The sequence below is a fragment of the Lithobates pipiens genome, unplaced genomic scaffold (genome assembly GCF_037356315.1).
Source record: "Lithobates pipiens isolate NorthernLeopardFrog02 unplaced genomic scaffold, aLitPip1_a1.2 Scaffold_8, whole genome shotgun sequence".
NCBI lineage: Eukaryota > Metazoa > Chordata > Amphibia > Anura > Ranidae > Lithobates > Lithobates pipiens.
In genome coordinates, this window is record NW_027507903.1 from 227,273,969 (window position 1) to 227,289,378 (window position 15,410).

General features: G+C 43.7%; 1 non-coding gene across 1 annotated transcript; it reads left to right on the forward strand.

The window, feature by feature from the left end:
* The first annotated feature begins 10,406 nt into the window (after positions 1-10,406).
* On the forward strand, positions 10,407-10,567 carry LOC143964575 (U1 spliceosomal RNA). Its single transcript, XR_013271167.1, has one exon. It is a non-coding gene; the product is annotated as a U1 spliceosomal RNA (small nuclear RNA).
* The last annotated feature ends 4,843 nt before the right edge of the window (positions 10,568-15,410 follow it).

Sequence of the window (15,410 nt, forward strand, 5' to 3'; positions counted from 1 at the left end):
GGGGGTGATACACAGATGTACGCAATTGCGTCACTTTGTACAACTTGCATAATTCTTTCATAACCCGGGACATAAAGGGTGTACCTTGGTCCGTAAGCAGTTCCTTACAAATACCCACACGGCTAAAAACAAGAGATAGCTCTTTGGCTATGGTTTTGGCCGAGGTATTTCGGAGAGGAATTGCTTCCGGATAACGGGTGGCATAGTCCAATATAACCAAAATGTACTGATGCCCCCTGGCGGACTTCATTATCAGACCTACCAAATCCATTGCGATCCTTTCAAAGGGGACCTCAATGATAGGAAGAGGTACCAGCGGGTTACGGAAATGTGGCATAGGTGCCGACTTCTGACACACAGGGCAGGAGGAACAATAATTTTCTATTTTCTTCATGACCCCAGGCCAATAGAATCTCTGCAATACCCTCTCTCTGGTTTTCTCTGTCCCCAGATGACCTCCCAGAATGTGCCCATGAGCCAATTCTAACACCAACTTCCTGTAAGGTTTGGGCACTACAAGTTGCTCAATGGTTTCTTCTGCCCTTTGAGCCACTCGATACAGCAGGTCCTTTTCCATAGTGAAGTAAGGATAAGGGCAAGTCTTATCTGGGTTCACTAACTCGCCATCTATTTTCACCACATTTTCCCGTGCCTTTATTAGGGTGGGGTCTTTTAACTGTTCTGTGGCAAAATTTTCCCTGTGAACCTCAAGATCCGAAAACTCCACAGACGGCATGTTTTCATCTGAGGATGTTGGCTCCCCCCCAGTTTCTCGAGTTTCCCCCACCAATACCGACAAGGGAAATTCAGGAGAGTCCTCACCACTCCCAGAGGAATTCTGGTCATCTTCCTGGTTTATAGGGGCACCAGTGGGGGGCTCAGGACAATCCCAGAGTTCCCAGAATTTTGGAAAATCCCTTCCCACAATAGCATCATGTGGTAAGTGAGACACTAACCCCACCTGATGAGAGAGGTTACCTTTGGGGGTCTCAAAAAACACTGAAGTTACAGGATACTCTCGGGTGTCCCCATGCACACAAATAACAGCCACCCTGTTCTTCCCAGAGACCTCTGTTGTAACTAATTCAGCTTTTATCAATGTTACCAGGCTACCTGAATCCAGCAACACATCAACATTTCTACCATTAATACACATTTTACATAAATGTTTCTCAGGTCCCCGAATGGCAGTGCATGCAACTGTCGCAAACAGCGACTGACGTCTCTCCCTTATAAAGTCACAGTGCATAGGCTCATCCACAACGGGGCAATTGGCTGCAATATGTCCCTCTTGCCGGCAGCGGTAGCAAATAATCTTTTTCGCTGTCTCTTGCAGCATGGGCTTCCTGGGCTGCTCCCGCCAGACCTTAGGTAGAACTCCCACCCTCTCACTCTCTCCACCCTCACCCCTTGGAGTCATCTTACCCGCCACTGGGAATGATCTGGTCTTAGGGTGGAAAGTCCGTGAGTCCCTGGAAGAGGTGGTCAGGTTCTCTGTAGCCAAGTACCTCTCAACCAGATCCACAAGTTTATCTGCATTTTCTGGGTCTCCATGGCTTACCCATTTTTGGATGGCAGTAGGAAGAGCTCTCAGGAAACGATCCATAACAACACGTTCCACAATGTTTGGTGCGGTCAAAGTCTCTGGCTGCAGCCACTTCCTGCTCAGGTGAATGAGATCATACATTTGAGACCTGGGGGGTTTTCCAACCTGAAAAGTCCAATTATGCACACGCTGAGCCCGGACGGCCAGGGTGACACCCAGCCGTGCCAATATTTCTGTTTTTAGCACCACATAGTCTTTTGCTTGGTCAGGCTCTAGGTCATAATAAGCTTTCTGCCATTCCCCAGTTAACAGAGGGGCCACCAGTCCAGCCCATTGCTCCTTAGGCCACTTTTCCCTTTCAGCAGTCCTTTTAAATGTGGTCAAAAACACCTCCGGATCATCCTCTCCAGTCATTTTTGTCAATAAACGGCTCACACCAAAGGATGCGGTATTATTGTAACCACTTGCTTCATTGGTCTGCGGACGTTGCTGTATTAATGTCTCTATTTTCTGTTGAAAATTCTGCTCTTGCTTCTGCAACAGGTCTATGAAGCGGGCTTCAGATTGCTGCTGGGCTTGTTGCTGAGCTTCCAGACTCTGCAGGTGAGCTTTCTGCTGAGCTGCAAGGCTCTTTTGTAAAGCCGCATTTGTTTGCTGCTGATTTGCATTTGCTTGCTGCTGGTTTGCATTTGCTAGAGCCAGCTGTCTCAGTATCTCCTCCATGCTGGCCTTTAAAAAAATTGAAAAAAAAACTGCCCGCATTCTCCACCAACTGTGAGGGGTTAGCTCGGCAGCGGGTGTGTGTGACCCCCTGGATGGGTTCACAACACAAAATCAGGCACAGCAGACAGCGTTGTAGGTGCAAAAAACAAAAGATGCAGTTTATTTATGCTACATGCAGTGATACATATAACAGCCAAACAAAAAATAAAACATGAAAATAAATCCTGGTCAGCTTGACCTCTAACTACACACTTAGATTCCCTGTCTAACAACTGAGTGCAGCCTTGTGCTGCACCAGTCCCTGTCTCTGTTGTAGAGGTTTGCCACACAGGCGTTAACTCACCGCACAGAACAGATATCACACTCCCCAGTCAATGCACACAAAACTGGTTCCAGGATGGAGCATCTCCCTAAGCATGCTGGGGTTTTTTGTAGAGGTCTTAATGAGCCCACTTACTTCAGCTGGGCTCATTAACTCTTCCCCTCTAATTGTAAAGGTCTGCATAAAGCCTGAATCTAGGGCACACATATTTCCCATCCTGGATACAACCAGGTGACTTTACCTGCGTGCTGCCACAATTACATAACACAATTATGGATGCGATAGAGGCAGACTCCATTTTCTATATAGTATCCAACAATAAAAATGATAACTAAAATATGGAAAATAGTTAAAAAAACAGATGGGATACAATGGGTTATCTGAATATACCCCCCTCTAGAATAACACTAACTTACAGGAAATTTTTATGATAGGAAAAGCTAGAGTATGGGAAATACATGGCATTAAAAGGCTGAGACAACTGTATGTGGGTAATACGCTTAAAAAATTCTCTGACTTGAGACGGGAATTTAACATACCGTAATCTTCATTTTATACCTACTTACAGCTGGGGCATGCCCTTGAAGCCCAATTTAGGAATCAACCCTTAGTATGGAATAAAACGCCCCTTTTTTCCAAGTATACTTCAGGTAGGCTCCACTAAGGGACTTCTATCCGAGATATATGGTCAGATAAGCAAAGAAGCTAAAACGAAGCGGAAACTCTGCAATGAAAGAGAGAGATGAGAAACGCTATAGGGGTAATAACGAAGAGCAGTGGAGAAGAATCCTGGAGATGGGACCAGTGGTATCGGTCTCACTTCCGCAGAAGATGTCCCACCTGATGTTGATAAATAGAGCTTATTACACCCCCAAACGATTGTTTAAGTTCAGCAGAAGATTAGACAACAAATGCCCCAGATGTCAGGGAACTGACGACCTCATACACATGGTGTGGAGATGCCCTAAGCTGTTTCATTACTGGGAGGGAGTGCTTAATACCATGAGTGATATATTTGGAATAACACTGGAGATGGATGCTGCACTTTGCATACTGGGGTATAGGAAGGAACGCGGGGAAAAGAAGAGCACCACAATTGCAATATTAAGGTGTTTGTTTCAAGCTAGGAAGCTTATTGCTACTAGATGGCAGTGGAGCGCACCCCCTACAGTTAAAGAATGGAGCAGGGAAATAAATGAGACCATTTGTAAAGAAAGAACAGTGTACACAAAGAGAGGCAATCTCAAGGAATTTGATAAGATGTGGAGGCTTTGGCTGGAAAAAATGAGTCCCCCCTTTTAGAGTGGAAAAATGAATAATAGAACTGAAGAACAAAAAAAATAGATAAACCAACAGGAAAAAGATATACTAGATAAACTAGAAGTGATAAGATATCTAAGCTTAAATGTAAACCACGTGAAAAGAAAGAAACGGTTGAGAGACTCGATGTATGGATGCAAGTATGAGATTGCTTGTGGGACAGGGGAGGGGAGGGAAAGAGGGGAATGATCACGGAGAAATGCTAAACGGGTGAAGCAAATGGGATAAAAGAGCCCAATTGTCCTTTTGGTCCCTGTCTCGCCTTTTTTTTTTCTCTAGCACAATCGCTCTCACCTCTTGCTGATAAATCAATTTCATTGTAAAGATAATGATCACTTGTATATTTTTTAATTGAATTGTTAAGAATGGAAAAAAAAAAACGGAATAAAGAGTGACCAAAAAAAAAAAAGTAAGGCCCAAAAATGAGCTGTGACGATAGATAGTACCATTCGGGGTGGGGTAAAGCAAAACCTTCTTCCCCTGCTGAAAGCTGTAACGTTCGCAGTGGAATCCTGTTTTTTCCTCCTTTCCATATTAACTACCTGAAAAGGGTCTCGATTTTATTGAACCATTTCTTGCATATCCAAACTGGAGAATTAGGCAATAGGTACAACAATTGGGGTATCCAGATCATCTTTATTAGACTACATCTGCCTGCCACCGACAATGGAAACCGTTTCCAAATGTCAATCTTTTGTTTAAATTTGGCCAATAACGGTACTAGATTTTTACTTAGAAATTAGTTGGGGTCTTTCGCCAGGGCTATCCCCAGATATTTCAATGTATCCACTACTGCCAGCTGAGGCATTCCTGGTATTATTAAATCTTTAATGGAGTCCACTGGTAAACGTTTGGATTTCTCCCAGCTTATCTCTAATCCTGTGAAGCTGCCAAATTCCTCGACTATGATCATTGCTTTTGTCAAGGATTGCCCCATATCTCCCAGGAAGAGCAGGATATTGTCCTCATATAACGCAATTCTTTCAGTTCCTGTCTTCCTCTGAAACCCAGTTATCTCAGAGCTTGATCTTATAGTAATGGCCAGAGGTTCCATTGCTAGGGCGAAGAGCAGGGGCGATAATGGGCACCCCTGTCTCGTCCCCCTCTCAAGCCCAATCTTATCCAAGAGTTTGTTATTAATTCTAAGCCTAAAACTGGGCCGGTCATAAAGCATCTTTATCCAGCTGGTGAAGGAGGGACCAAATCCAAATTTCCCCAACACCCTCCAGATGTATCCCCACTCCAGGCTGTCAAAAGTCACGTCCAGTGACAAAACGACTCTTTATCCCTTGTTCTCCGTCGGGGTCTGTAAATTTAGATATGTCCTTCTGATATTCGTACTTGTGGATCTATTAGCCATAAAACCCACCTGGTCTGGATGAATCAGTTTTGAGATCACTCTATTCAGTCTAGCTGCCAGGACCTTGGCTAAGATTTTAGCATCGGAGCATAAAAGAGAAATTGGTCTATATGCAGCTACATCTAAAGGGTCTTTCCCTTCTTTTTGTATAACTATAATAGTTGCTTCTAACATTGAAGCAGGCAGTCTTCCCTCCCTGGCCACTCCCCCCAACGCTTGTAAAAGCTCCGGGAGTAATATTTCTCCATAATATCTGTATAACTCAGTCGGGAACCCATCTGGACCAGGGGACTTTTGGTTTTTCATACTAGTTACTGCCTGTTGGAGTTCTGCTAAAGTTATTGGAGATTACAACTCTCCCCTTTTCTCTTGTGCAATGGACGGTATTTCCAGGTTTCCCAGGAAGTCCTCCATTACTCCCTCTACTCCCACCTTCTTAGCTGTATAGAGGCCTTACTTTTAATTTGGCGCTTACAAATAAAAACTAACTGTAAGCCTACTGGTCCACCCACCCCATCCATCACATGCTCATACATTCTGCTGTCATGTCCAGGATACGGTACAATATGATTATGCATTTCCTACATTTCAATGACACTTTGCAGTGCTCTCCCCAAGATAATCCCAGCCACGACAAATTATATAAGCTTTGCCCCCTAATAAATTCTTTTACCAAATGATTTTCTGAGGTGTTTATCCCCGACCAAAATATTTATGTAGGCACATCCCTTATCCACGTTACTGGCCGGCTGCAGTTCAAGCAGTATATCCCAAGTAAGAGAGCCAGGTACGGATTGAAATTGAATAAATTGTGTGATCGAGCCACTGGATTCGTGTACACATTTTGTTTTTTTGAAGGCCCCGTGAGTGTCCCACATATATAGGAACCAGTAATAAAATTGTATAGGATCTTGCATACCCCCCGTCGAAAAAAGGATACCATTTATATGTAGATAGTTACTACAGCAGCTTGGCCCTTTTCCATCATCTGTATTGTGAAAAAACCCTGGCCTGCGGTACCTTCCGAAAAAATAGGAAGTTGCTTCCCACAGAGTTTACTATCAAAACGGCTACAAAAGGGGGCGCCGTATGCATGAGGAATGAGGAGGCATTGACCATGAAGTGATGGGACAAGAAGGATGTTCACATGATGACTACCATCCACAATGACACCTTGGTGTAGGTTCAGAGAAGATGTGGTGTAGTAAAGCCTGAATGTGTCCATGACTACAATCTGTATATGGGGGGGGGGGGGGATTTAAATGATAAGATGCTACAACCATATTTGTCAAGTCCCATTATTCGTATAAGAAAGTTTAATTTCTTCTGTTTCATATGGCCATGTTCAATTCATTTGTTCAAATCAAAAATCACCCGAAAACCAACCCATCACCTACCTCAAATATATTGAAGACATTGCCATTGTCCTGATTTACCAGTAAGGACCTGCCGCAGGAAGCATGCACTCTGATAGGGTGAGTCGACTTCATAAGTAACATTCCCCCCGCAGAATCCGGAAGTAGACACCAAAGGAAAAATGTTGTGTATGCACAAGTAGGAGGAATAAGAAGAGATAAAAGTTATTATTGTCCCCAATGTCCCTCCCAACCTGACCGGTGTATCGGTGATTGCTTCAGAAATTATCACACATCCATCAGATATTAGTTCCCCTTATTAGTAACAGACTGCCGTTTCCCCATTTCAAATACCTGTGTGGATTATTTGCCTGCCATGTTTCTACCTTCCATGTTAACTGACCCTGACCTGTTTACTGACGATGTCTTTGCTTGCCGTTTTAACAACGTTTCTGACTTCCATGTGCACCAACCTCAGCCTGCTTACCGACGATGCCTTTGCCTGATGTTTTGACCATGTTTCTGTCTTCCACGTGCACCAACCTCAGCCTGTTAATTGACCATGTTTTTGCCTGCCACTTGGACTGATCTTTTGCCCTTCTACGTTAGTACCCAGGGGTCTCACGTATGTGAGGGGCTTCAGAATAGCATTTTGAGTAGAGAAAATTAGTTTTTGGTTTTCTGTGTTCCCAGAACAGGGTCTGGTTGCCTGGAGGTTTCAAAGAGATTTGGGTGGGAGAAGCCTCTATCCCTGTCCACTGGCCCTAAGCTTGATGGTTCTTCCTGCTGCCTGGACCAATACTTTGGCTGTGATGACCATATTGCTGCCTGTAATGACCCAGGACTTTATGGACTATGCTTCTTTCTGTTGCCTGGACCAATCCTTTGGCTGTGTTGACCATATCTGTGCCTGCTGCCACTATTGACTATGGACATTTCTGCCTGGACATCTCGCCTGCTACCTAGACCAATGCTTTAGCTATGCTGACAGTATCTCTGCCTGTACTAACTATAGACAGTATTCCTGCCTGCTGCCTGGACAATTGCATTTGCCGTCACTGACCACGTCCCTGCCTGCTGCCTTTGGTATGTACATGTTATGTGTTAGAAATATGACGGGCCTTCAAAAATGTGATCAGTAGTCAGGAGATTATATGTGTAATTTATACTCCTAGAACGCCTGATGGTGCTACTTGGATGTTGGGCCTATGTATGTGGCCAGGCTGTGTCTCCCATCTGTGGTAGCGTTATACTCAGGAGGCGTAGCAGAATGTATTTAGGGATGTAATTTTTGCTATGTACATGCTATGTGTTGGAAATATCTGATAAATGCACAACTTTGTGTAAAAAAAATGCTTTTTCATTTTTTCCTACGTTTTCTGAAAACTTCTGGAAAAAAATTAACCATTCAAAATGGGTCATTCTGCCTCATAGATTATACATTGGGTTTGCTTTCCAAAATGGGGTCATTTCATGGGCGTTTCCATTGTCCTTGTGCTCCAGGGCCTTCAAAGTGAGATAGGGCGTCAGGAAATTATATGTGTAATTTATACTCCTAGAATGCATGATGGTACTACTTGGATGCTGGGCCTTTGTATGTGGCCAGGCTGTGTAAAAGTCTCACACATGTGGTATCGCCATACTCAAGAGGAGTAGCAGATTGTATTTTTGGGAGTAGTTGCAAGTATACATATGCTGTGTTTAAGAAATAACCTGTCAATACGATACATTTGTGTAAAATAAAATAAAAAATGTCTTAATTTTCCCCATAATTGTGGAAAAAAAAAAAAAACAACTTCAAAAAACTCACCATGCCTCTTGCTAAATACCTTGGACTGTCTACTTTCCAAAAGGGGTCATTTGGGGGGTATTTGTACTTTCCTGGATTGTTAGTGTCTCAAGATATGAGATAGGCCTTCGGTACATCAGGTGTGTCAGGTCACCTTGAGGCGAGGTAACAGATGCACACCGTAGGGATCAGGAGTGCACCGCAAGGTTGTGGACCCTACGGCTGACTGCTGCAGACGGGAGACAGGTCCCACCGGGGTTAGAGCGTAAGATTCCCTGGGGCGCGGAGTCTAAGAGCCAGCAGGTGTTCACCAGAGCCTCGAGTGGTGAGGATGGACTTGGCTGCAACTGGCTCCAGGTTGCGACCCCCAGGGTCCCCCAGCTCACACCCACAGTAGGCAACAGGAGAATAGGGATGGTGAGGGGCAAAGCCAAGGTCAGGGCCACAAGCAGACAGAAATAGTCAGGGACATGCCAAAAGGTCAGGACCACAGGCAAACAGGGATAGTCAAAGACACGCCAAAGTCGGTAACGGAACAACAGAAGAGCACACGGCAGGTAACAGGAAGCTGAACACACAAAGGAATACACAATGGTTGATCAGCACTCTTGGCTTGCAATACACAGGTTAATATAAGGTTCCCTGATAGGGCCTGGGGTGGAGCCATGCTTAGAGGAGAGGCTATAAAAACCACCAGGTGGAAGTGGCTGGCCTCTTAGTCTGAACACATGAGGGGAGGTAAGCAAACAGGAAGATCACTGCATAACCATGACAAGGTGTGATCAGATGTGATACATTTTCAGTGATTTACACCCTAACTTGTAGACTCTATAACTTTCAGTCTAAGACTAAATAATATCCACTAATTTGGGTTATTTTTACCAAAGATATGTAGCAGTATAAATGTTGGCCCACATTTATGAAGAAAAACGACTTATTTGCAAAATTTTACCATAGAAACTAAAAAAAAAATATTTTTTTCACTTATATATTGCAAAAAATAAACCCAGAGGTGATTAAATACCATGAAAATAAATCTATTTATGAGAATAAAATGATTCAAATTGTGTTTGGATACAGTGTAGCATGACTGAGTAATTGTCATTCAAAGTGTGAGAGCACTGACAGCTGAAAATTGGTCTGGGTGGGAAGGTGTTTAACCACTTCAGCCCCAGAAGATTTGACTGCTCAATGACCAGGCCATTTTTTGCGATACAGAGCACTGAAAGCTGAAAATTGGTCTGGGTGGGAAGGTGTTTAACCACTTCAGCCCTGGAAGATTTGACTGCTCAATGACCAGGCCCTCTTTTGTGATACAGCACTGCGTCACTTTAACTGACAATTGCGCAGTTGTGTGAGGCTGTACCCAAACAAAATTGACTTCCCTTTTTTCCGACAAATAGACTTTGGTGGTATTTGATCACCTCTACGGTTTTTATTTTTTGCTCTATAAACAAAACAAGAGTGTCAATTTTGAAAAAAACACAATATCTTTTACTTTTTGCTATAATAAATATCCCATATTTTTTACAAAAAACTATTTTTTTCCTCAGTTTAGGCTGATATGTATTCTTCTACATATTTTTGGTAAAAAAAAAAAATCACAATAAGCATATATTGATTGGTTTGTGGAAAAGTTATAGCGTCTACAAAATAGGAGATAGATTTATGGCATTTTTATTATTCTTTTTTTTTTACTAGTAATGGCGGCAAGCTTCGCATTTTATTGGGACCACAATATTGCGGCGGACAAATTTGACACATTTTTGGGACCACTGACAATTATACAGTTATCAGTGCTATAAAAATGCAGCTGGTTAGCAACCAGTTAAGTGCCCTGTATTGATGTGGTTAAAGTTCATCCTGTGTTTGTTGGGACTTTTGCAACATGATAAATAATTGATTCATAGTGACTTATTCACTTACATGTTATGTGTTTTCTGTATGATTATTTATTGATGTGTTTGTGCAAAAACTCAATCTCTTTTTTTCTATATACATTATACACTTATCAAGATCACAAAGGTGGTTCTCCTAGGATGAGGCTCATCCATTGCACTCTGGCTGATCTGAACCTTGTGACTTCCCCAAATGTGTGAAACTCGACTGCATAATTTGTGGTAGTGGGGGACTGCGTTCATGCTTTCCCTTGGAAAAAAATAAAGTATTTACATTATTTGGCCAGGTAAAATCCTCTGCATTGCATTAATATTTCCACAGGCATAGGGTGTTTTAGTACCAATAACACCACAAATCCAAATTTTCTTTTTTTTGTTTACAAACTTCCATTGAGAGTAAACGCCATGCAAAAAAAGGGATGGCATCAAAGATGCCCAATGAGCGAGAAGACATAAAAAAATCTAAGTACAGCAGAGACTCAAAGCCATTATCAAATCATTACATATTGTAGAAAAAAACTATTGAACGAGACAGTTCAAAATACAAAAGATACATAAAGGCTTGTGCCAATTTCTGATTACAGAGGTCAAGAATGGATTAATAACATAGCATCATCTAAATCAGACAACAAGTTATGAAAATAACAATCCACAGTCATGCCAAGTATCCCACTGTTTGTGGAAAAGAAGCATAGAATGATGTAAAGTATGATAAATCTGTTCCATAAGCATTATGGAGTCTAATCTGTTCATGACAAACACATCTGGGACATCTGCTGATAAACCCAAATTTTCTGCAGCTGTTTACAGCTGCAAAGAATTTTAAGTTATTTGGCCAGGCTGCAGCCTGTACCCTGAATGATTACTTTTTTAGGGTTACAGCGTTTTAGCATTTTTTTTTTTATAGCTGATTCACTGTCACGAGAAATTTGTGTTGCTTTTAGTTATGCTAGCACTAATAAAAAACACATTTTTAGACAGCTGATTCCAAAATATTTACATATTTTTTGGCTGGGTAACTATTGTGGTGGTTATTAACATTTGCATTTAATTACAGGGCATCATCATTTGAAAAATACTTTCGATATTTCAGCAACATTCTCTTCAGTTTGGACATGTTTGGGTTTTCATGTAGGCTAAATCATACAGCTTATATTGAACTTCTCCCTACTTGAGTACATTGCCAAGATTTAGAAGAATTTGAAGATACGCTTTTTAAAAAAGGGAGGCCGAACAGTGTTTTTTTTTCTTATTATTCTCTTTATTAGAAAATTATATGGTTTATAAGTACAAAACATTGCCATTGGGGCATACCCCGGCTAACTGGTGTGCATAGCTATGTGCGTAACAGAGTACAACTCACAACTTACATCTTAGCACAGAACACTGAAATACACATTGCTCAGATCTACATTAGATAGGATTATGATAAGGAATAACCTTTCTTGGAGGACCTTCTTTCCCCCCATCTGCCAGAACATGGCACTAAATGAGTAATAGGTTTAGGGTGTTGTTGCACTGACTTCTGAGCTTACACAACCACCCATGCATCTTAAGTGTAGACCTCAGTTCATTATAGAGTTGAACAGATACTCAGGAGGTCAAATTAGGTTAATCCCCTATTTCCTGCTCATCTACCGTGGAATCCAGGTCTGTCCACAAATGCCAAACTTTTTCGTACTTCTTGGGGCATCCCCAGGATAAGTATGTTGCTTTATAAAGGGGTATCACAACATTGACTGACTTTTTTCTACAAGGACAAGGTAGGGGGCCTAGAAGACTTCCACTTAAGTACTATGGCCTTTCTAGCATAAAATAAGAGGATGTCTAGTAAAGTACACGTTGCTTTAGCAAAAGCAAACTAAATCCATTAGTCCAAGGAGACAAACACTGACTGTCAAAGGAATAGGTATGGTGGTTAGCCTATGAAAGAATTGGGTTACCTCCAGCCAGTAATCCTGAATCCATGTACAGTTCCAAACAAATAGGTGTAGCCTGCAGGGGTACCAGAGCATCTCCAACAGCTAACCGAGGTGATGGGATATATGTGGTGCAAGCGTTGTGGCATGTCATAGATCCTGTGTAAAATTATTAATTGGATCAATCTGTCTCTAGTCGCAACCAATGGCTAAAGTGGGTAATCCCACATGTCTTCCCAGTCTTCGCTGTCCAGCTCCTGCGCCTCCGCTGGCCAGAAACCATGCAGACTATCCAGGCCAACCTGAATGGATGGCAACAATGCTTTATAGATTCAGAACAAAGGCTTTGAGAGATGAGCATCCCCCAGAAGGGCCACCAGGTCATCCTGTTCCAGCCGAAATGGAAGAGATTTAAATTGTGATTCATAGGCATGATGGAGCTGCAGGAACCTGAAAAAGAAAGAGTTCAAAAGTTGGAATTTGTTTTTAAACACGTCAAATGTAAATAGCCCAGACCCATCACATATATCCATCAGATATTTAATTCCTTTTCTAGCCCATAGACCAGGATCCGGCAAAGAGTGAAATTCCTGTAATCTTGGGTTGCACCAAAGGGATGTATTTGGAGACCAACTGGCTTTTAGAAGGTTGGGTTTAATCAGGACAATATACCATACTTTAATAACCACTTTTGTATCTAGTGTTAAGGGTGGACCGGAAACCCTGGAAACCCTGGATCCCTATAAAGATCCCGAGTGAGCTGCCTCAAGAACTACCGACGTATTAATGTCATATAAGACAAGCCAATTATGAGCAAGAATGAGCATGGCTGCTAAGTAATATGTGTAGAAGTATGGGCAGGCCAATCCCCCCCCCCCCAATCTAGCCGGGTGTGATTGCCACAAGAAGGAGGCTATTATTGAGTCCACTGAAAGGAGGATAGTTGCGCGCTATTATGCAGAGAAATATTTAAATCTGAAATTGCTGCTGCTGTCACTTATGTGCTCCCACAGAAAAACTGAAATTAAGTGTAAATGAGACAGCACAGCATAGGTACACAAACCCATAAAAATAAAAACGAATATTAATATATAAAGGGATAATTTCTTCTGCTGACCTACAGAGAGATGTGAAGTGTTTCTTTGCTTCAAACAACCTCCATATGCATAGTGCTCCCGCCACCACATGCAATGCTTGCTCACCTCCTTATGCGACCATGCTAGGGATCAAACACGCCTTGCACTCTGTCAGGGAACTCACCGTACGTATGCCCGTCCCCGTATAGCAGCAGTTCCCGTTCGTTCCAGGCGCCATGCGCGGTGTCTCCGTCAGAGGCGTACGAGGTCCAGAACGAACGGACGTATGCTAAACCGCACACGTGGATGTACGCCAATCGGAACACGCGAAAACACCCGTGCAAACTGAACGGATGTACGTCTTCACGCACGGACGGCCACTTCCACCAATCCTGGCTCACTTCCCCCTATATAAACAGGGTCCTGGCCTGACACCAGTGCTGGATCGTCTTCAGCTGTTCCTGTAAGACCTGATCATTGCTCCTGTGACCTTGCTCCTGTGACCTTGCTCCTGAGACCTCGCTCCTGTGACCTTGCTCCTGTGACCCGTTCCTGATACCCACTCTTGGATTCCTATCTCCTGGACAACCTCTGACCCCAGGTTGGACTTTTGACTTTGGCTTGTCTCCTGATTCGGTACCTTGTTTGCTTGCACGTTACCAGACCCCTTGCTTGTTCCTGATTACGCACCTGTCTCTTGTTATTGTACCGCATTGCCTGCCAGTTGCCGATCCTGCCTGTTCCAGACACATAGTGCTCCCTGCACACCTGCTTATTTTCCGGTGCCTACCTACGTAACCAGTCTACACCTCTTCTACCGTGAGGACCCAGCATCTTCAAGGCCTTCTACTTCCATCTGCAGGCACCTGCACCCTTTCGTGTCCTCACGCTCCCTGTTCCCATCTCCAGGGGCGTGGTGACCGGAACTGTGCGAGAGGCCACCCTCAGCAGTCTGACTCCGCTGTAAGGTACGTGACAGTACGATCCAGCCAAACATGGAGTCAGACAGGGGGGCCTCACCTCTGGAAACTTTGTGCCAACAGATCACCTTACCCAAGCAGTTCAAGGCCTGCAAGACGGTTACCATCAACTCGAGCAGAGGGTGGAGTCATTAACTCCAAACACTACTACCTCCCAAGGGGCTACAGCATCTCGGTCTGCCAGTCCGGCAACTCCAGCATCCATGCCTGCAATAGTGGTGCCATCCCCAGAGCCTCGAGTTCCTACCCCAGAGCGGTTTTCCGGAGATCGCAGCAAATTCCGTGCTTTTCGTAATGCATGCCAATTATACTTCCTGTTACAGCCTCGCACCTTCTCCTTGGAAAGCACAAAAGTTGGGTTCATCGTCTCCTTGCTTCTGGGGGAACCTCAGACCTGGGCCCATCGCCTCTTGGAACAGGCCAGCCCTCTACTTGACACTACGGACTCTTTTCTGAATGAGATGGCTAAATTATACGACGATCCTCAGCGTGCCACCACTGCTGAGGCCAGTCTCCATGCTCTGCGACAGGGTCGCAGACCTGTAGAGGATTACGTGACGGACTTTAGGCGGTGGAGTTCTGACACTCAATGGAACGACGCCGCCCTATGTTACCAATTCCGCATTGGACTGTCCGAACCATTAAAGGACGAATTAGCCCGCATCGAAGTTCCCAGTTCTTTGGAAGACCTCATACAGGTATCAATCCAAATTGACCGCCGTCTTAGGGAACGGAGAGCTGAAAGAGTTGGTCAGTTTCGCCCTACTTGGATGTTACCCAAGGTTCCTAATTATCCTCCTACCTCCACACCTGCTCCCATCTCCGAAGCTCCAGAGCCAATGCAACTAGGATTACTTCGCTCACCATTGTCTTCTGAGGAGAAGCTACGCCGGCGCCAGAACAACCTTTGCCTCTACTGTGGGGAAGCTGGTCACTATGCGAATACATGTCCAAATAAAATTCATAAGTTCAAAGACTCACCTCTTGTATCCAATGCATTACCTCTGACGAAATCAATTCATATAGCTGTTCCCTTTTCCTTACAGCTTCCAGGAGGAACACTCCAGGTCCAAGCTATAATTGATTCGGGCACCTGTAGTTGCTTCATTGACCATACTCTCG